Genomic DNA, 20,768 nt, shown 5'->3' with positions numbered 1-20,768 from the left:
AAAGACGTAAACGAAAATACGGAACCGGAAACACGTAAACGGAAACCCTGAAAATAGGGAACACGGAAACACCAAAATACGGAATCGGAAACCCTGAAAAGAAAAGGAAAAAAAAAGAAAAAAAAAGCATTAGGACCGGTTGGTGTTACCAACCGGTTCTAAAGGTCCTCCGCCTGCGCGCACTCTTCGGTGCCCACGTGGAGGCCTTTAGCACCGGTTTGTAAGAGACCGGTGCTAAAGGGGGGGCCTTTAGTCCCGGATACGTAGCACCAGATGTGTATCTGGGTCCAAAGGCCCTTACCAACCGGTTCTAATACCCCTTTCTCCACTAGTGGTACTTCTTCAGTCTCTCTCTTTCTCGCGTGGATCAGGAATTCATTGTCAGATACTCAGATTACCTACAAATTTATCTTGCACGCTTTTATTTTTCCATTATGTTTTCATCAGATCAATATAGTTTGCCGCACCGACAATGGCATTGGATTTTCTTAGCAATTTTATGAACGCCAACGTCAGAGTTGAGAACATGAGACAACAAGAATGGCTGATTTCACGTGGATCAAGCAAGGAATAATTACCATAGGCTTCAGTATTAATGGTTGCATGCTGTAACCTATTGCTTTGGGAAAAGTAGCAAGATCTCCTTCCGTAATTTCTAACCAAATAAAAATTTTATACAGACAAGTTGTTGCTATAGACATGTGTTGCTATAAACATGTGGATAATTGTTTGCATGTTGTATTTTTATTCTGGACACACCTTCATTAGTTATTTTCACATGAGAATCTAACACAAAATCGTAGCTTAAATCAGCGACGGATGTTTCCATTATTACGATGTTCCATATGAATTATAAATAAAAAGGTTTTATTTCTTCATTGCTTGCCGAGTCGAGGCTTAAAGCTGCTTTTTCTGAAAACAGTGAACTTCATAATTGTATCATCCCAAATTACATGGTCAGACCAAGCATTGCTTGAATAAGATCAACACCGAGTGTTCAAGAGGAGAGAAGCAGCGATGGTTCGGACTTGAGAAGACGGATATATGTGGTTGTAAAGTTGCTGGAAGATGTAAGTTTTGTTTTATTCTAAGTTTCCCATTAGCTAGATAGCTCTGCTTCATTTCATGATATTGTGTACTCTTTATGTTCAGGGTATGATTTAGTTATGAGTTAGATCATAATTGTATTGTTACTTCTAATTAATATATAATTCATTTTTAGTGAGGTTTGGTCTTCCCATGGCGCTTCCACTCCGACGGACGGTCACACCGGTGACAAAATAGTCCTTAATTTTACTTGACTAAGTGTATATTATAGTAGGGACTTCTCAGGTGCTTTCCTATGTGCATGTGTTAGAAAACCATATCATAAATTATGTGGAACATATGTAGGTACGGAGGCGACTTCCAAATTCCAATAACATTGTCCATGAGGATGGGAAAGATTCAATCAGCGACACCGGCCAACGCTAACTTGGGGTCATCGCTCGGAACTCTTTCGCCATGTCGTTCCTCTCCTTGAGCTGATGGACGGGGAAGACCGTGCTCCTGCATTGAGGAAGTTGAGGCACAGCCTGCTCTGTCGTGGTTGGCTGCACTGTCGACTGTGTACCGAGGCCCAGCGCTCTCGGGGACGGGCAATGCTATGATTGCTAGAGAGAACTACAGCCATGAGCAGCCAACGCTCCGTCTGCTACCCAATCATAAACGACGTCAAGCAGGAGTTGTCGAAAATTTGAAGCGTGGTGTATGCCCAGAGAGATGGGAACTGTTTGGCACATGAATTTGCCGGAGCGAAGATATAGGATGATATTCTGCTGATTTCTGCCGTCCCAGATGACCTTCAAAATATATTGCAGACTTATTGTAATCGGGTATAACCCAACACGACATGTGCTATTCCTCATATGTTTTTTTACTTCCAATCTGTATTCGAAGTGGATGTCATATAAATGCTCCTATAGTCGTGCAACTCAGCATACCAGTAGTTGTCGCCGTTTGTATCCTATAATGAATATATGAACTGAGAATAGACCAGGGCTGCTAGGATAACATCAGATATGTTATTTCTTTTCATGAGTTGGTTTAAAATTTTGCAGTAAATATACTACAAACTTCCATGTTTAGGGGCTTTTGTTTACTTTTCACTATCGGGTTCTCTTACTCTACATACAATAATTGATGCTAGAACAGATACATTTTGAGTATAGAAATATTATTTTGAGACAAACTTGGAGTACATAAGTGGAACCAAGCCTATATAGACATATTTGATTTCCCCCCTGCTATTTACACTATACCTCTCTTCATAAATTATTACATTAAATAGCATTGGACCAAATATTTGTAAATCTAAATGGAAGTTTGACGTATATGCGGTGCACATGTTCATGTTTAATAATGCTAATTTGTATCTTATTATCGACTGCTATCATTGGTGGTTGTGCTGGTGCGTACAAGAATATGCAAGAAAGTCACTGTTTTTTTCTAAAGCCACCCAGTACTGTATATATAAAGCATTGCACATGTTGTTTAGACTGTATCGTCATGTGTGGTTTGCTATATATGTGAAACAGAGTATACCATCCATATTGACTCCACCATCAAAGCCAACATATGTGTAAAATAATCGTTATTATTTGCCCAATGAAAATGACGTGGTAGAGAAAGTGATACTTTGATGACAAAAAATATAGTAAATTGTTAAACGTATATAAGTTGTCACATTGATAGGAACAAATAAAATTAAAAAAAATATTATCTCTATTATCCACATTGTTGGCTCCTATCAACAATCAACAATTTATATAATACATGTATAAGTAGCTAGCTCGTGCAGGTGCACGGGTCGACGACTAGTTAAGATAAGCTCTATAAACGAGGAAGGAGGTAGTACTTCTATGTTTTTCTTTTCATTGAATTAGTGGGACCTTCACGCGCACAGGCTTTTCCCAACTTGGCGCCTGTGGTTCGCTCCCTCTGGATCTTATAGATGCGGTGGTGGCCAGCGGGAGGTCTCCTTAACCGTTGGTTCTTGGACGCTTCTTCATGTGGCTACGTTGCATGACGTGACAGCTTTGAGCAATGTCGAATGCCTCGACATTCAAATCAGACATGTTGTTTGCAAACATCTCGAACACAGGTTGATTCATAAGGAATTGACAAGTAATGAATTAAAATTTATTTATTTTTGAACGAGGAAGCAAATGACTTGCCCATTCATTAATTAAGAAAGGATTGGTACAAAGAGTAGCCCAGACCAAAAAAAATGTAGAAGTCGTTATTGCTCTCCCGGAATCAAGTTACTCAAACTGTTCCCTCTCATGATGTTTAGTGTGATTTGCGGGGAAGTATATTTCTTAGAGCAAGTACAATAAGGTACAGTTATCAGGCTGTAAGGATTAAAATACTATATTTTTGTTGAGCTGGATGAGAGAGAAGAGGAGAGAGAAGGGAAGCGGGCTCTTCGTGAAGAGTCAGCTCTAGCACGTGCTCCTAGGTGTTTTGTGAGAATAAAAGATGGGCCATATATGATAAAAGTAGTACTTTTTATAGCTAACTATTGTACAAGCTAGCTATAAGATGGACTATAAGACTGCTTATAGCCAGCAGTTGGCTATACTATTAACCATGCTCTAGGTATTCTTAGCATCGACCTCATGTGGCTACGTTGCATGACGTGACGACAGCTTTGAGCAATGTCGAACGCCTCGATATTCAAATCAGACATGTTGTTTGCTAACACCTCGAACACAGGTTGATTCATAAGGAATTGACAAGTAATGAATTAAAATTTATTTATTTTTGAACGAGGAAGCAAATGACTTGCCCGTTCAAAAAGGATTGGTACAAAGAGTAGCCCAGACCAAAAAAAATGTAGAAGTCGTTATTGCTCTCCCGGCATCAAGTTACTCGAACTTTTCCCTCTCATGATGTTTAGTGTGATTTGCGGCGAAATATATTTCTTAGAGCAAATACAATAAGGTACAGTCATTTTTGCTGAGTTGGATGAGAGAGAAGAGGAGAGAGAAGGGAAGCGAGCTCTTCGTGAAGAGCCAGCTCTAGCACGTGCTTCTAGGTGTTTTGTGAGAATGAAAAATGAACCATATATAATAAAAGTAGTACTTTTTTGTAGCTAACTATTAGCCAGCTGATGGCTCTATACAAGTACACCTCATCTAAAAGCTTTTTAAAAAGCCTACTTATACAATGGGCTGGCTGTACACAAGCTATAATAATTAATGCTTATATGCATAGAGAGGCAAAGTATTTGCACAATGATTGGCAGGTAGGATTAAACGTCTGCATTTAGCCCATGTGCTGGCTGCATGCGGGCTTTATTTTCTCTGTTTCTTTCTCTCTCGTGCGTTCTCTTTCTTTCAACTAGGATTTTGCTTATGTGGAACATCTTATAGCCAGCTGATTAAGACTTATTGTACTTGCTCTAAGAAAGCATTTACCAACACCGACACTCTCAAGGTGTAACTTCACTTGAAGAAAAGGTGGACATCGGTCTCGAATTCCCACCTAAGGTCACAATTTTCCAACCTTGTCGCCCAAGACGATCGGCCGTCCACACCTTATTTTGAATCATGAGGCACGAGAAAATTTTGACCTTTAGAGGGGATCAAACTTTCCAAATGGCATTGTTCATTGTCATGAGAATGGCACCCATGAATACATTATTATCCTCTTGATGAAGGCACTTTGGGCATCGGAGACGAGGTCGTTCATATGGCGGGAAATTCTAATGTCAATAATCTTGGCTATTAGCTTGCCAATAGCATGAATGCGGCTAATGGATCTAAACTCAATGATGTCTTCCTCCTCATCCTTGTTTTGCAAGAGCACAACAATTGGGAAAGTTGGTGTGAGAGTCTGGCTTAATAGGAAATTAGGAATGATAGACTGCTCATATCAACAAGAAATTCTTTTTTCCGGAAAGCCCGCTTAAAAAGAACTTTAAAGTTCAGTGTGTTTGGCTTGAAGCAATTCTAGCATGGATGATCGGGCGGAAAGTAGGTTTCGGATGTGATCCCGCCAGACGTAACGTGGTGTTACAGTTGGCAACGTAAAGGTTTGTAGAATTGTGTATGATATTCACCACCTCCACCTTAATAATATTCCTTAAAAAACGCAATGGGCCGTGTGGCTTGTGTGCTTTGTCGCTTGGCATTCGGCCAATGGCACCCTTAGCCTCCTTTGAACGAATCATCAATGCCCTCCAAGTCAGTGTGTCCAAAAGTCAACTTCTCCGAGCTAAAATCATGGGTTCTTGCACCTGTCAATGGCATTTGAGAAATGCCCATGGATAAATGCTTCCTTCTTTGTGTGGTCAGTTATTCATCCATCGTTGTGTTTTAGCCTATGGATATGGTTTTAGCGTCGCTGTCTATTGACCATGAGGTGGATAATTTTTTATATCTTGAAATCAACCTCCTTGATATTGGTGATACGTCCACATTGCTTCTTAGAGCATGGTTAATAGTATAGACAACTGCTGGCTATAAGGCATTGCCATGTCACCTACTCCCTCCTTTCAGGTTTATAGGGCTCATCTCAACTTTTTCAGATTTTCATTGTATTAGGCTAATTTTGAGTCTAAGAGGGTGCTTGGATACGTTTTAGTCCCATGACTAAAAGTAGTGAGACTAAAACTTGCTAGCCTCACCCATGCTTGGATCCAAGTACTAAAGAAACTAAAATCAAGTTAATGAGCATTTATTATCCTCCAAACCCTCCAATCTAGAACTTGCATGAGGAGTTAAATGAGGAGAGAGAGGACCAATGCACATTTTAGTAGGGGTATCCTTGACTAAAAGATTTTAGCCTCAAGACTAGTTTTAGCCTCTCTTTTGTCAGGGGTGCTTGAAACTTTAGCCTCTTAAAGAGACTAGTTTTAGTCAGACTAGTTTTAGTCTCTTGGATCCAAGCACCCTCTAAGTGAGTTAAAGTGTTTTGAGTCTCACGCCATATTTAATTCATAGAGTTTAGAGAAAGGAGATGAGTGGCTATGCATGCATCGTTTTCTACATTCATCATGCAAGTACAATGAAAGAAAGGATGCTACATTTATTGCCTTGGAAATTGAATATGTGAGAAATATTTCATTGGCTAGTTTATACTAGTGTCATCCATTTAGAATTCAACTTGGTTGATGAGATTTCAGATTTGAGCCCTATAAACCGGAATGGAGGGAGTATAGCCTATCTCATAGCTAACATGTACAATAGTTGATTACAAACGTGTATTACCTTTTTTACTATATGGTCCACCTTTCACTCTCACAAAGTGCCTAGTAGCAGGTGCTAGAGCTGACTCTTAAGAGCATGGTTAATAGTATAGCCAACTGCTGGCTATAAGCCATCTTATAGCTAGCTTGTACAATAGTTAGCTATAAAAGAGTACTACTTTTATCATATATGGCCCACCTTTCTTTTGGAAATATGCCCTAGAGGCAATAATAAATTAGTTATTATTATATTTCTTTGTTCATGATAATCGTTTATTATCCATGCTATAATTGTATTGATTGGAAACACAATACTTGTGTGGATACATAGACAAAACACTGTCCCTAGTAAGCCTCTAGTTGACTAGCTCGTTGATCAAAGATGGTCAAGGTTTCCTGACCATAGGCAAGTGTTGTCACTTGATAACGGGATCACATCATTAGAAGAATCATGTGATGGACTAGACCCAAACTAATGAACGTAGCATGTTGATCGTGTCATTTTGTTGCTACTGTTTTCTGCGTGTCAAGTATTTATTCCTATGACCATGAGATCATATAACTCACTGGCATCGGAGGAGTACCTTGTGTGTATCAAACGTCACAACGTAACTGAGTGACTATAAATATGCTCTATATGTATCTCCGAAGGTGTCCGTTGAGTTAGTATGGATCAAGACTGGGATTTAGCTAACTATGGATCAAGACAGGTATCTCCGAAGGTGTCCGTATCATACATGGTTACAAATGGGTTCCGGAGTTCTACCGGGAGGGGCCCACCCACCCGGGAAGAAGCCCAAAGGCTTTGTGGGGGCACACCAGCCCTTAGTGGGCTGGTGGGCAAGCTCAAGATGGTCCTTGCGCAAGAAGAAGAAAAAAACCAACAAGGGAGAAAAGGAAAAAAAAGGAGAGGAGGTGGGACAAAAGAGGAGGACTCCTCCCCCTCCAAACCGAATTGGAGAGGGACTCCTCCTCCCCCTTCGGCCGAACCCTTGAGGCTCCCTTAAGTCTCAAGGCAAGGCCCCTCCCCTCCTCCTTTATATACTGAAGGTCTCGGGTGTTTTGACACATTTTTTTGCCACGTGCATCCCGACACCTCCACTTCGTAGGTTTCCCTCTAGATCGTATTTCTGCGGAGCTCGGGCGGAGCCCTGCTGGAATAGATCATCACCAACCTCCGAAGCGTCGTCACGTTGCCGGAGAACTCGTCTACCTCTCCGTCTCTCTTGCTAGATGAAGAAGGTCGAGATCATCGTCGCGCTGTACGTGTGCTGAACGCGGAGGTGCCGTCCGTCAGGCACTAGATCGGGAAGGATCATGATGAGATCGCGGGACGGATGGCGATGAAGTTTGCGGGACGGATCGTGATGAGATTTAGGGATGGAGTGTACGACTACGGTGATTTGAATCACGCAAGCTGTTCAACTACATCGTCCGCGTTTCTTAACGCTTACCGTTGTGCGATCTACAAGGGTACGTAGATCGGAAATCTCCTCTCGTTGATGAACATCACCCTGATAGGTATTGCGTGTGCGTAGGAAATTTTTTGTTTCCCATGCGACGTTCCCCAACAGTGGCATCATGAGCTAGGTTCATGCGTAGATGTTATCTCGAGTAGAACACAAAAGTTTTTGTGGGCGGTGATGTGCGATTTGCTGCCTTCCTTAGTCTTTTCTTGATTCCGTGGTATTGTTGGATCGAAGCGGCTCGGACCGACATTACTCGTACGCTTACGAGAGACTGGTTTCATCGCTACGAGCAACCCCGTTGCTCAAAGATGACTGGCGAGTGTCGGTTTCTCCAACTTTAGTTGAATCGGATTTGACCGAGGAGGTCCTTGGAGAGAGGTTAAATAGCAATTCATACATCTCCATTGTGGTGTTTGCGTAAGTAAGATGGGATCCTACTAGATACCCATGGAAACCACGTAAAACATGCAACAACAATTAGAGGACGTCTAACTTGTTTTTGCAGGGTATGCTTGTGATGTGATATGGCCAAACGACGTGATGTGATATATTGGATGTATGATATGATCATGTTGTAATAGTTAATATCGACTTGCACGTCGATGCTACGGCAACCGGCACGAGCCATATGGTTGTCTTTAAACTAACGTTTTTGTTTGCAGATGCGTTTACTATATTGCTAGGACGTAGCTTTAGTAGTAATAGCATAGCTTCCACGACAACCTCGATGGCGGCATGATGATGGAGATCATGATGATGGGGATCATGGTGTGGCGCCGGAGACAAGAAGATCATGCCGGTGCTTTGGTGATTGAGATCAAAGGAGCACTTGATGATGGCCACATCATGTCACTTATGAATTGCATGTGATGTTAATCCTTTATGCACCTTATTTTGCTTAGAACGACAGTAGCATTATGAGGTGATCTCTCACTAAAATTTCAAGCTCAAATTGTGTTCTCCCCGACTGTGCACCGTTGCGACAGTTCGTCGTTTCGAGACACCACGTGATGATCGGGTGTGATAGACTCAACGTTCACATACAACGGGTGCAAAACAGTTGCACACGCGGAACACTCTGGTTAAACTTGACGAGCCTAGCATGTACACACATGGCCTTAGAACACATGAGACCGAAAGGTCGAGCATGAATCATATAGTTGATATGATTAGCATAGAGATGCTTACCACTGAAGCTACTCTCAACTCACGTGATGATCGGACTTGAGATAGTGGATTTGGATCATGTACCACTCAAATGACTAGAGAGAGGTACTTTTTGAGTGGGAGTTTATCGGTAATTTGATTAGTTAAACTCTAATTATCCTGAACATAGTCAAAAGGGTATTTACGAATTATGATGTAGCTTGCGCTATAGATCTACTGTTTTTATATGTTCCTAGAGAAAATTTAGTTGAAAGTTGATAGTAGCAACTTTGCGGACTGAGTCTGTAAAACTGAGGATTGTCCTCATTGCTGCACAGAAGGCTTATGTCCTTAATGCACCACTCGGTGTGCTGCACCTCGAGCGCCGTCTATGGATGTTGTGAACATCCGACATACACATTTCTGATGACTACGTGATAGTTCAGTGCAAAATACTTAATGGCTTAGAAGCAAGGCGCCGAAGACGTTTTGATACATCACGGAACATAAGAGATGTTCTAAAGAGATGAAATTGAGATTTCATGCTCGTGCCCTTGTTAAGAGGTATGAGACCTCTGGCAAGATTCTTTGTCCATGAAGTAAAGGAGAAAAGCTCAATGGTTGAGCGTGTGCTCAGATTGTCTGAGTACGACAATCGCTTGAATCAAGTGGGAGTTAAACTTCCAGATGAGATAGTGATGGTTCTCCAAAGACACTGCCACCAAGCTGTGAGAGCTTCGTGATGAACTATAACATAGCAAGGATAGATACAATGATCCTTGAGCGATTCGTTATGTTTGACACTACGAAAGTAGAAATCAAGAAGGAGCATCAATAGTTGATGGTTTGTAAAACCACTAAGTTTCAAGAAAGGCAAGGGCTAAAAGAGATACTTCATGAAACGAGAAACCAGTTGCTTCTCTAGTGAAACCCAAGATTGAACCCAAACCCGAGACTAAGTGCTTCTGTTATGAGGGGAACGGTCAGTGAGGGAGAGCTACCCTAGATGCTTGGTAGATAAGAAGGCTGGCTAAGTCGACAGAAGTATATTTGATATACATGATATTGATGTGTACTTTACTAGTACTCCTAGTAGCACGAGGGTATTGGATACTGGTTCGGTTGCTAAGTGATTAGTAACTCGAAATGAAAGCTACGGAATAAACGGAGACTAGCTAAAGGCGAGGTGACGATACGTGTTCGAAGTGTTTCCAAGGTTGATATGATCAAACGTCGCACGCTCCCTCTACCATCGGGTTTGGTGTTAAACCTAAATAATTGTTAGTTGGTGCTTGCGTTGAGCATGAACATGATTGGATCGTGTTTATTGCAATACAATTATTCATTTAAAAAGAATAATGGTTACTCTATTTTCTCGATCGTAGTGTTACACATGTTCATGATACTGGTGCCAAAAGATACAAGGTGATGATGATAGTACCACCTACTTGTGGCACTGCCGCTTGAGTCATGTTGGTGTAAATTGCATGAAAGTCTCCATGCTGATGGATCTCTAAATCTCACTTGATTTTGAATCACTTGAGACATGCAAATCATACCACATGAGCAAGGCCTTGTTTTCATTGAGATGAAACAAGAAAGTAACTTGTTGGAAGTAATACATTTTGATGTATACCGTCCAATGAGTGCCGAGGCACGCCATGGATATCATTATGTTCTTACTTCAATGACGATTTGAGTAGATACAGGAGTATTTCCTTAAGGAATCACAAGTCTAAAATATTGAAAAGTTCAATTCTGTTTTAGAGTGATGTTCGTCGTAACAAGAGGATAAACTGTCTACGATACGATCGTAGAGATGAATATCTGAGTTGCGAGTTTTGTTAAACAGTTAAGACAATGTGGAAGTTGTTTTGCAATTCATGCCACCAGGAACACCATAGTGTGATTGTGTGTCCAAACGTCATAGCCGTGACCTATTTGATATGGTGCATACTATGATGTCTCTTATGGAGTTACCACTATCATTTATGGGTTATGCATTAGAGACAACCGCATTCACTTTAAGGCACCGCGTAATTCCGTTGAGATGACACATTATAGAATGAGGTTTAGAGAAATCTAAGCTATCGTTTCTTGAAAGTTTGGGGCTGCGACACTTATGTGAAAAAGTTTCAGTGTGATAAGGTCGAACCCAAAGCGGATAAATGCATCTTCATAGTATATCCAAAACAGTTGGGTGCATCTCCTATCTCAGATCCAGTGTGTTTGTTTCTAGAAACGGGTCCTTTCTCGAGGAAAGGTTTCTCTCGAAAGAATTGAGTGGGAGGGTGATAGAACTTGATGAGGTTATTGAACCATCACTTCAACTAGTGTGTAGCAGGGCGCAGGAAGTTGTTCCCGTGGCGCCTACACCAATTGAAGTGGAGGCTGATGATAGTGATCATGAAGTATTGTATCAAGTTACTACAGACCTCGTAGGTCGACAAGGTCGCGTACTACTACTGAGTGGTACCGTAACCCTGTCTTAGAGGTCATGTTGTTGAACAACAATGAACCTACGAGTTATGGAGAAGCAATGGTGGGCCCGGATTCCGACAATTGGCTGGACACCATGAAATCCGAGAGAGAATCCATGTGTGAGAACAGAGTATAGACTTTGGAAGGACTACTTGATGGTCGTAGGACTATTAAGTAAAGACGGATCTTTATAAGGAAGACAGACGATGATGGTGAATCGTCACCATTAAGAAAGACTCGACTTGTCGCAAAGATGTTTCCGACAAAGTTCAAAGAGTTGACTATGATGAGACTTTCTTACTCATAGCGATGCTAGAAGTCTGTTGGGATTATGTTAGCAGTTGCTGCATTGTTTACGAAATATTGCACATAGGATGTCAAAACATTATTTCCTCAACAGTTTCCTTGAGGAAACGTTGTATGTAATACAACTGGAAGGTTTTGTTGATCCTAAGGATATTAACAAGTATGCAAGCTCCAGCGATCCTTTTATGGACTGGTGCGAGCATCTCGGAGTTGGAGTATATGCTTTGATGAGTTGATCAAAGCTTTTGGGTTTATACAAGTTTTATGAGAAACTTGTATCTCCAAAGAAGTGAGTGGGAGCACTATAGAATTTCTGATAAGTATATGTGGTTGACATATTGTTGATCAGAAGTAATGTAGAATTTCTGTAAAGCATAAAAGGTTGTTTGAAAGGAGTTTTTCAAAGGAATACCTGGATTGCGCTCCTTGAACGTTGAGCATCAATATCTATGGAGATAGATCGAAATGCTTAATAGAAGTTTCAACAAGATGCATGCCTTGAAAAGTTTTTGAAGGAGTTCAAAATAGATCAGCAAAGAAGGAGTTCTTAGTTGTGTTGTAAGGTGTGAATTTGAGTAAGACTCAAAACCCGACGCCGGCAGAATAAAGGGAATAGGCGAAGGTCGTCTTCTATACCTTAGTTGTAGACTCTAAAGTATGCCATGCTGAGTACCGCACCAGATGTGTGCCTTGCTACAGGTCTGTTAAGAGGTACATAGAGTGATCCAGGATTGAATCACTGAATAGCGGTCAAAGTTATCCTTAGGACCTAATGGACTAAGTAATTTTTCTCGATTATGGAGGTGGTTAAAGAGTTCGTCGTAAAGGGTTACGTCGATGCATGCTTTGACACTAATCCGGATAACTATGGGTAGTGAAACGGATTCGTGTGGTAGAGTAGATATTTGGAATATTTTCGAATAGCAAATAGTAGCAGCATCTATAAGATGACATAAAGATTTGTAAAGCTCACTCGGATCTGAAAGGGTTCAGAACCGTCGACTAAAACCTCTCTCACAAGCAATACGTGATCAAACCCCAAAACTGTAAGGGTGTTGGATTCGTTAGAATCACATAGTGATGTGGACTAGATTATTGACTCGAGTGCAAGTGGGAGACTGTTGGAAATATGCCCTAGAGGCAATAATAAATTAGTTATTATTATTTTTCTTTGTTCATGATAATTGTTTATTGTCCATGCTATAATTGTATTGATTGGAAACACAATACTTGTGTGGATACATAGACAAAACACTGTCCCTAGTAAGCCTCTAGTTGACTAGCTCGTTGATCAAAGATGGTCAAGGTTTCCTGACCATAGGCAAGTGTTGTCACTTGATAACGGGATCACATCATTAGGAGAATCATGTGATGGACTAGACCCAAACTAATGAATGTAGCATGTTGATCGTGTCATTTTATTGCTACTGTTTTCTGCGTGTCAAGTATTTAGTCCTATGACCATGAGATTATATAACTCACTAGCACAGGAGGAGTACCTTGTGTGTATCAAACGTCACAACGTAACTGGGTGACTATAAAGATGCTCTACAGGTATCTCCGAAGGTGTCCGTTGAGTTAGTATGGATCAAGACTGGGATTTGTCACTCCGTGTGACGGAGAGGTATCTCGGGGCCCACTCGGTAATACAACATCACACACAAGCCTTGCAAGCAATGTGACTTAGTGTAAGTCACGGGATCTTGTATTACGGAACGAGTAAAGAGACTTGCCGGTAAACGAGATTGAAATAGGTATGCGGATACCGACGATCGAATCTCGGGCAAGTAACATACCGAAGGACAAAGGGAATGACATACGGGATTATATGAATCCTTGGCGCTGAGGTTCAACAGATAAAGATCTTCGGAATATGTAGGATCCAATATGGGCATTGATACGTCTAAAACGTATCTATAATTTTTGATTGTTTCATGCTGTTATCTTGTCATCTTTGGATGTTTTATGTACCTTTTATATCTTTTTTTGGGACTAACTTATTAATTCAGTGCCAAGTGCCAGTTCCTGTTTTTCTGTGTTTTTGGCTCTTTTCAGATCTGATTTTGGAACGGAGTCCAAACGGAATAAAATCCCCGAAATGATTTTTTTCCCGAACGGAAGAAGATCAGGGGGCCTGTGGGCCAAGCTAGGAGGGCTACAGGGAGCCCACAAGCCCCCACTCCGCCACCAGGGGGCGGCGGTGGGCAGGCTTGTGGCCTCCCTGCCGCCCCCCTCACCTAGATCTTGCGCCTATATAATCCCTAAAAATCAGAAAAAAATCAAGGGATCCACGAAAATACTTTTCCGCCGCCGCAAGCTTCCGTTTCCGCGAGATCTCATCAGGAGACCCTTCCCGGTGCCCTGCCAGAGGGGACTTTGGAGTTGGAGGGATTCTTCATCATCATCATCGCCCCTCCAATGACTCGTGAGTAGTTCACTTCAGGCCTACGGGTCCGTAGTTAGTAGCTAGATGGCTTCTTCTCTCTCTTGGATCTTCAATACAAAGTTCTCCATGATCTTCATGGAGATCTATCCGAAGTAATTTTCTTTGGGGTGCGTTTGTCGAGATCCAATGAATTGTGGATTTGTGATCAGATTATCTATGATATATATTGGAGTCTTTGCTGATTTCTTATATGCATGATTTTATATCCTTGTAAGTCTCTCTAAGTCTTGGGTTTTGTTTTGCCAACTAGATCTATGATTCTTGCAATGGGAGAAGTGCTTGGTTTCCGGTTCTTACCGTGTGGTGACCTTTCGCAGTGACAGTAGGGGCAGCAAGGCACACATTGTGTAGTTGCCATCAAGGGTAACAACGTGGGCTCTGTCGTAGATATGAGATTGTCCATCTACATCATGTCATCTTGCTTAAGGCGTTACTCTGTTCTTTTGGACTTAATACACTAGATGCATGCTGGATAGCGGTCGACGTGTGGAGTAATAGTAGTAGATGCAGAAAGTATCGGTCTACTTGTTTTGGACGTGATGCCTATAGATATAATCATTATCATAGATGAGTCACGACTTTGCGCGGTTCTATCAATTGCTCGACAGTAATTTGTTCACCCACCGTCTACTTGGTTTCATGAGAGAAGCCACTAGTAAACACTACGGCCCCCGGGTCTATTCACACCTATCGTTTCCACTTTCGCTTTTACTTTGCTTTATTACTTTGTTGCTTTCAGTTCTCACTTCGCAAACAATCTATAAGGGATTGACAACCCCTTCATAGCGTTGGGAGCAAGCTTTTTGTGTTTGTGCAGGCTCTTGTGATACTCCTTCACCAGATCGATAACTTGGTTCTCAAACTGAGGGAAATACTTACCACCGCTACGCTACATCACCCTTTCCGCTTCGAGGGACACCAACGCAAGGCTCCAAGGCCACGGGGGAAATCCTTTGCATATTTTCCTAGGAAGTCCCTTAAGGCGTAGCCGTAGCACAAGGATTTCTGGTGCCGTCGACACACCTATTTCTGGCGCCATTGGAAGGTCTTTTGTTGTAGTAGCAGGCATCCAGGTCCCTCTATTGGATATTGACCGAGGAGTGTCTCGGGTCATGTCTACATAGTTCTTGAACCCGCATGGTTTACACACTTAAGGTTCGGCGATGTTTTATGCGTATTTGAGTTATATGGTTGGTTACCGAATGTTGTTTGGAGTTCCGGATAGGATCACGGACATCACGAGGGTTTCCGGAATGGTCCGGAAACGAAGATTGATATATAGGTTTGTCTCATTTGGTTACCGGAAGGTTTTCGGGCATTACCGGCATCGTACTTGGAATGACGAATGGGTTCCGGAGTTCTACCGGGAGGGGCCCACCCACCCGGGAAGAAGCCCAAAGGCTTTGTGGGGGCACACCAGCCCTTAGTGGGCTGGTGGGCAAGCCCAAGATGGTCCTTGCGCGAGAAGAAGAAAAAAAACCAACAAGGGAGAAAAGGAAAAAAAAGGAGAGGAGGTGGGACAAAAGAGGAGGACTCCTCCCCCTCCAAACCGAATTGGAGAGGGACTCCTCCTCCCCCTTCGGCCGAACCCTTGAGGCTCCCTTGATCCTCAAGGCAAGGCCCCTCCCCTCCTCCTTTATATACTGAAGGTCTCGGGTGTTTTGACACATTTTTTGCCACATGCATCCCGACACCTCTACTTCGTAGATTTCCCTCTAGATCGTATTTCTGCGAAGCTCGGGCGGAGCCCTGCTGGAATAGATCATCACCAACCTCCGGAGAACCGTCAGGTTGTCGGAGAACTCGTCTACCTCTCCGTCTCTCTTGCTGGATCAAGAAGGCCAAGATCATCGTCGCGCTGTACGTGTGCTGAACGCGGAGGTGCCGTCCGTTCGGCACTAGATCGGGAAGGATCATGATGAGATCGCGGGACGGATCGCGATGAAGTTCGCGGGACAGATGGTGATGAGATCATGGGATGGAGTGTACGACTACGGTGATTTGAATCACGCAAGCTGTTGTCACATCCCTGACACCTTAAACAAGTTAGTCTTGTGCTCATGTCTTCTTTGCATTGCATCTAAGAAAATTTCAACAAGAACAAAGGAAGTGATGAAGGAAAGCTCAAAAACCCTAGCCACTTCTTTAAATAAAGGAAATCTCAAAACTATTTAAAATCAATGAACCCAAAATGGCCTCAAGAAAAGTTCAAACTTTCTGATAAATCATGAAAGTAAATGAGCAATGAAGAAAACCATTTTCTTGACACTTTAAACATTTTAAAGAAATGCAAAAAGCTACTGGTTTCAAGTTTTAAATTTGAAATCAAAAACTTTAAATTTTCAAAAATGTTGAAAACCTTGGAAATGGTTGGAAATATTCCAACAAATATTCTAAGGTGGTCAACATAGTTTTTTCAATTTATTTGGGAGTTGAAATAAATAGAAAATCAGTGAAATAGCAAAACAGAAAGAAAATGAAAAATCCTTACGTGTCGCCTAACCTGGCCCGGCCCAGCAATTCCTGTCGTCTTCCTCCCCCGCCAGTAGGCAGCAGGAGGTGGCCGCCGCGTACTCCGGCGCGGCCACGCACCTGTGCGCCTGCCTGGCCGCCGTTTCACGCTGGCAAGCACGGGGATAAGCTCCCCGTGGCCGACCCTATCCATTCCCAGCGCCAGATCCCCCCTCCTCTCGGATCTCTCCTCCCTCCGTCTGCCGCCATTGGAGCCCGAGCAAAGCTCAAGCTGCCCGTGCCCCTAGCCATAGGATCCCATCTCTGAGTGCGCCGTTAGCTCCGCCTCGTCGATCTGGTCCTCCCTGCAGAAGCCGAAGCTTCCCCGAGCCCTGCAATGCCCACGGCACCGTCGTCTTCAACCTTCGGCCGCCGGCGAGCTCTGCTCGATTCGTCGCCCTCAGCCCTTCCCCGAGCCGTCTAAGCTCTGCTCTGCACTCCCCGTGAGCATGCGGTCGTTTCCCCTAAGATCTCCCCGTCGATCCCCTCCTCTAGGCCTAGTTCCACCGGAGCCCGACAAGATCCGCCACTGCAGCTCGTCGCCGGTAGCCCTCCGGTGATCAGCTCGTCCTTCCGAGGGCACCAGTAGCTTCAGGCCGTCGCGTAGATGATGTAGGAGCTAAGAACCGTGCGTAGTTCTCTCTGTATCAATGACCTCGATGACGCCCGAACCTTGGCCGCCGCCAAGCTCGTCGCCGGCGTCATCTCCGGCCAGATCAGCCCCGGCTAAGTGCAGAAATGGAGCTCCGGGAGATGTGTCGTTCTTCTGGTGCTCTCCGCGCAGCGTTTGGCCCCTTGGGCGCCGTTTCCAAGCCGCTCCGCCGTTCTGGTAGTCGCCGGTGGATCTCAGCTGGCCTGAGCCACTGACGGGTGGGGCCAGCCTCTGGATAGTTTAGAAATAATAAAAATAAATCAGATAAATTAATAATACACTGACATGTGGGTCCAGTAAGATTAATGAGCTAATTAAGTTTAATCTTAATCTAAAACTGACCAGAGACACTAACCAGTGGGTCCCACTGGTCAGGTTTGACTTTCAACGGCCAGTTGGACCTGCTGATGTCATGCTGATGCAGTAAAAGTATTTTCCAGTATAAAAATAATTCCAGAAATGTTTAAAACTTCAAAAATTCATAGAAATTAATATGTAACTCCAATGAAAATAATTTATATATGAAAAAGTATCAGAAAAATTCAAGGAATCTGAATATGCTATTTTCAATCATGTTTGAAAAAGTTACAGAACCCAAACATGTAGATTAATGAATAAGTCAATTCTTATAAATACTTTATAAATAGAATATGAAAGGTATTTAAATTTCTTCTTGTTTGACATGATCAAACATTTTTCTAATAACAAACCAGTACCTTAACATGACATCTCATGCATGCTAACATCAAGTTGATCTGAGCATCAGGTCGAATCAATTAAATCGGTATCCGAGAATACCTCGTTTGAATTGATATTTGAATGTGATTCAAATCAACTTCAAACCTAATACATGTTGATTATATTAGTTTATCACCTTGCATTCTCATGCCATGCTCATGCATCATCTTGTTTGCATATGATTGTTATTGATTGTTGCCCTTTATCTCGGTAGGCTCCGCACCCCCGGATTCCACCGAATATCCGTCTGACGGATATTGTCCCTCCTCTGAGCAACAAGGCAAGCAACCATTTTGATCATCCTGATAAATCCCATGTTCTTGCTCCTGCACTTGTTTATTGCATTAGGATCAAATGCTTCAACTGCTTTTGCCACATTAGTTGAACCCACTTCCTTTGCATGACCTATCCTTGTCACAGTAAATAGCCGAACCTTGCAACCTAGCATACCTGGTAGTTGCTTGAGCCATGATGTGCCTTATCCTGCTATGCATGCTATGCCTAGAGTTGTGTATGGTCTGTCATCTGGGAGATGAACAGAATTGTGAGAATGCGTTCGGTAAGCAAAGGTTGTGTGTTGAATCTGATTTGGTAAAGGTACCGGTGAAAGGCTGTGTAGGAGTACATGGCGGGTTGTTTCATTGGAACCGTCCTTAGGAACTGAGTTCCGTGTATGTAATCCAAGACTAGATACTACCACATGCTGGGCCCTGAAATATGACCCCGCTCGGCCTATTAATCGCTTAGTACTCGGTCCAGGAGTTGCAAGTAGTTTCTGGTGTTTATAGTAATGCTGGAGGCCGTGCATGGTGCTGACCTGAGAGGTGGGCCGTGATGCGGTAGGCACTGGCACGGTGTACCAAGTGGCACCTGGATGGTGGGCTTGGGAACCCTGCGCACATCATTTGAGGCCGTGGCGGAAACCTCGGCCGGACTTCCGTACGGGTTACTCTCAGATAGGCGATAAACCTGGACTAGGTACTAGTGTGGTTAACGGTCGTGGCCGACTCCCTCGCTGGGCTTCCGCTTGAAGGTTGCCGAGGTGCATGACGTGCACATGGCGATAAGTGGCGAGAGCGTGTGTGTCGAAGTACACCCCTGCAGGGTTATGATCTATTCGAATAGCCGCGTCCGCGGATATGGACTACTTGGAGACATATGTTGTTCATAGATAACTTCAATGGCTACTCATAAAATTGTCAAGATAAGCGTGAGTGTCGTGGACGGCAAATCCGTATGGAGACGGGATGATTCCACGATAGTGTATTGTTGTGGTGTTCGTGGACTCGTGTGCGAGAAATCAAGTTGTCAAAATTATTTAAAAATGCAAGTTGTTTAGCCACGAGTCAAATGCTGGCTTTCCGCATGAAACCCCACAATACCTTATTGATACTTTGCATGAGTAGATAGTTATCCTAAAGTCTTGCTGAGTACCTTCGTACTCATGTTTGCTTAATAAATGTTGCAGAGGTTGCTAATGACCCTAATAGAGGGTTCTTCGTAGACATCGACGACGACGAGTAGCTGGTGTCCCAGCTACGCTCTGGCCCTACGTTGGGTCTGTAGTATAGTCAGGCCATGTGCCTTCTAGTTGCCCTGTCTGTACTCAGACAGTTTAAACTCTTCCGCTGACTTGTAACTGAATGACTGCTATTATGGGTCGTGAGACCCTTAATGTGTAATATTGTGTGTGTGGCTCTTCCGAGCCTCTTAAATAAAGCTTGTATGTTATGGTTATGTTGTGATGCCATCGATGTATCTATACATATCGGTACGCCATGCGTACGTGTGTCGTACTTGATATGTATGGGGTTCGATTACCTAGTCATGAACTTTAGTAGCACCCCTTACAAGGAAATGCCCCTTTGTGATCCAACGAGCCCTGGTAGTTCGCTACTGCTCCGGACACATTGGTTGACCGGCATGTGTCCTTCTTAGCTGCTGTGTCTGTCCCCTTTGGGGAAATGTCACGCAATGTAATGGAGTCCTTGTAGCTTGCTACAACTCGTCTACACTCGCTGGTGACCGACACCTGCTTTGCTGGGTCATGTATGCCTGTCCTTGTGCGGTACTGCCACTTTGGTTTGTGACTAGACTTGTCGATCCGAGTTCTTTGACATTGGAACGCTAGAGACACTATTGCATACGTGAGTCAAAAGATGCAAACGGTCCCGGCTAAGGTAAGGCTGCAGCCGTCGAGTTAACCGTGCGTCGGACCGCAAAGAGATGCAATGTGTTACAGGCTGGATTCCTATGACTTAGGATCGGGGTCCCGACAGCTGTTCCACTACATTGTCTGCGTTTCTTAACGCTTATCGCCGTGCGATCTACAAGGGTACATAGATAGGAAATCTCCTCTCGTAGATGAACATCACCATGATAGGCATTGCGTGTGCGTAGGAAATTTTTTGTTTCCCATGCGACGTTCCCCAACAGTGGCATCATGAGCTAGGTTCATGCGTAGATGTTATCTCGAGTAGAACACAAAAGTTTTTGTGGGCAGTGATGTGCGATTTGGTGCCTTTCTTAGTCTTTTCTCGATTCCGCGGTATTGTAGGATCGAAGCGGCTCGGACCGACATTACTCGTACGCTTACGAGAGACTGGTTTCATCGCTACGAGCAACCCCGTTGCTCAAAGATGACTGGCGAGTGTCGGTTTCTCCAACTTTAGTTGAATCGGATTTGACCGAGGAGGTCCTTGGGGAGAGGTTAAATAGCAATTCATACATCTCCGTTGTGGTGTTTGCGTAAGTAAGATGCGATCCTACTAGATACCCTTGGCAACC

The sequence above is a fragment of the Hordeum vulgare genome, chromosome 7H (assembly GCF_904849725.1).
Source record: "Hordeum vulgare subsp. vulgare chromosome 7H, MorexV3_pseudomolecules_assembly, whole genome shotgun sequence".
NCBI lineage: Eukaryota > Viridiplantae > Streptophyta > Magnoliopsida > Poales > Poaceae > Hordeum > Hordeum vulgare.
The sequence above is the reverse complement of the archived record's forward strand: the minus strand, read 5'-3'. Positions refer to the sequence as shown.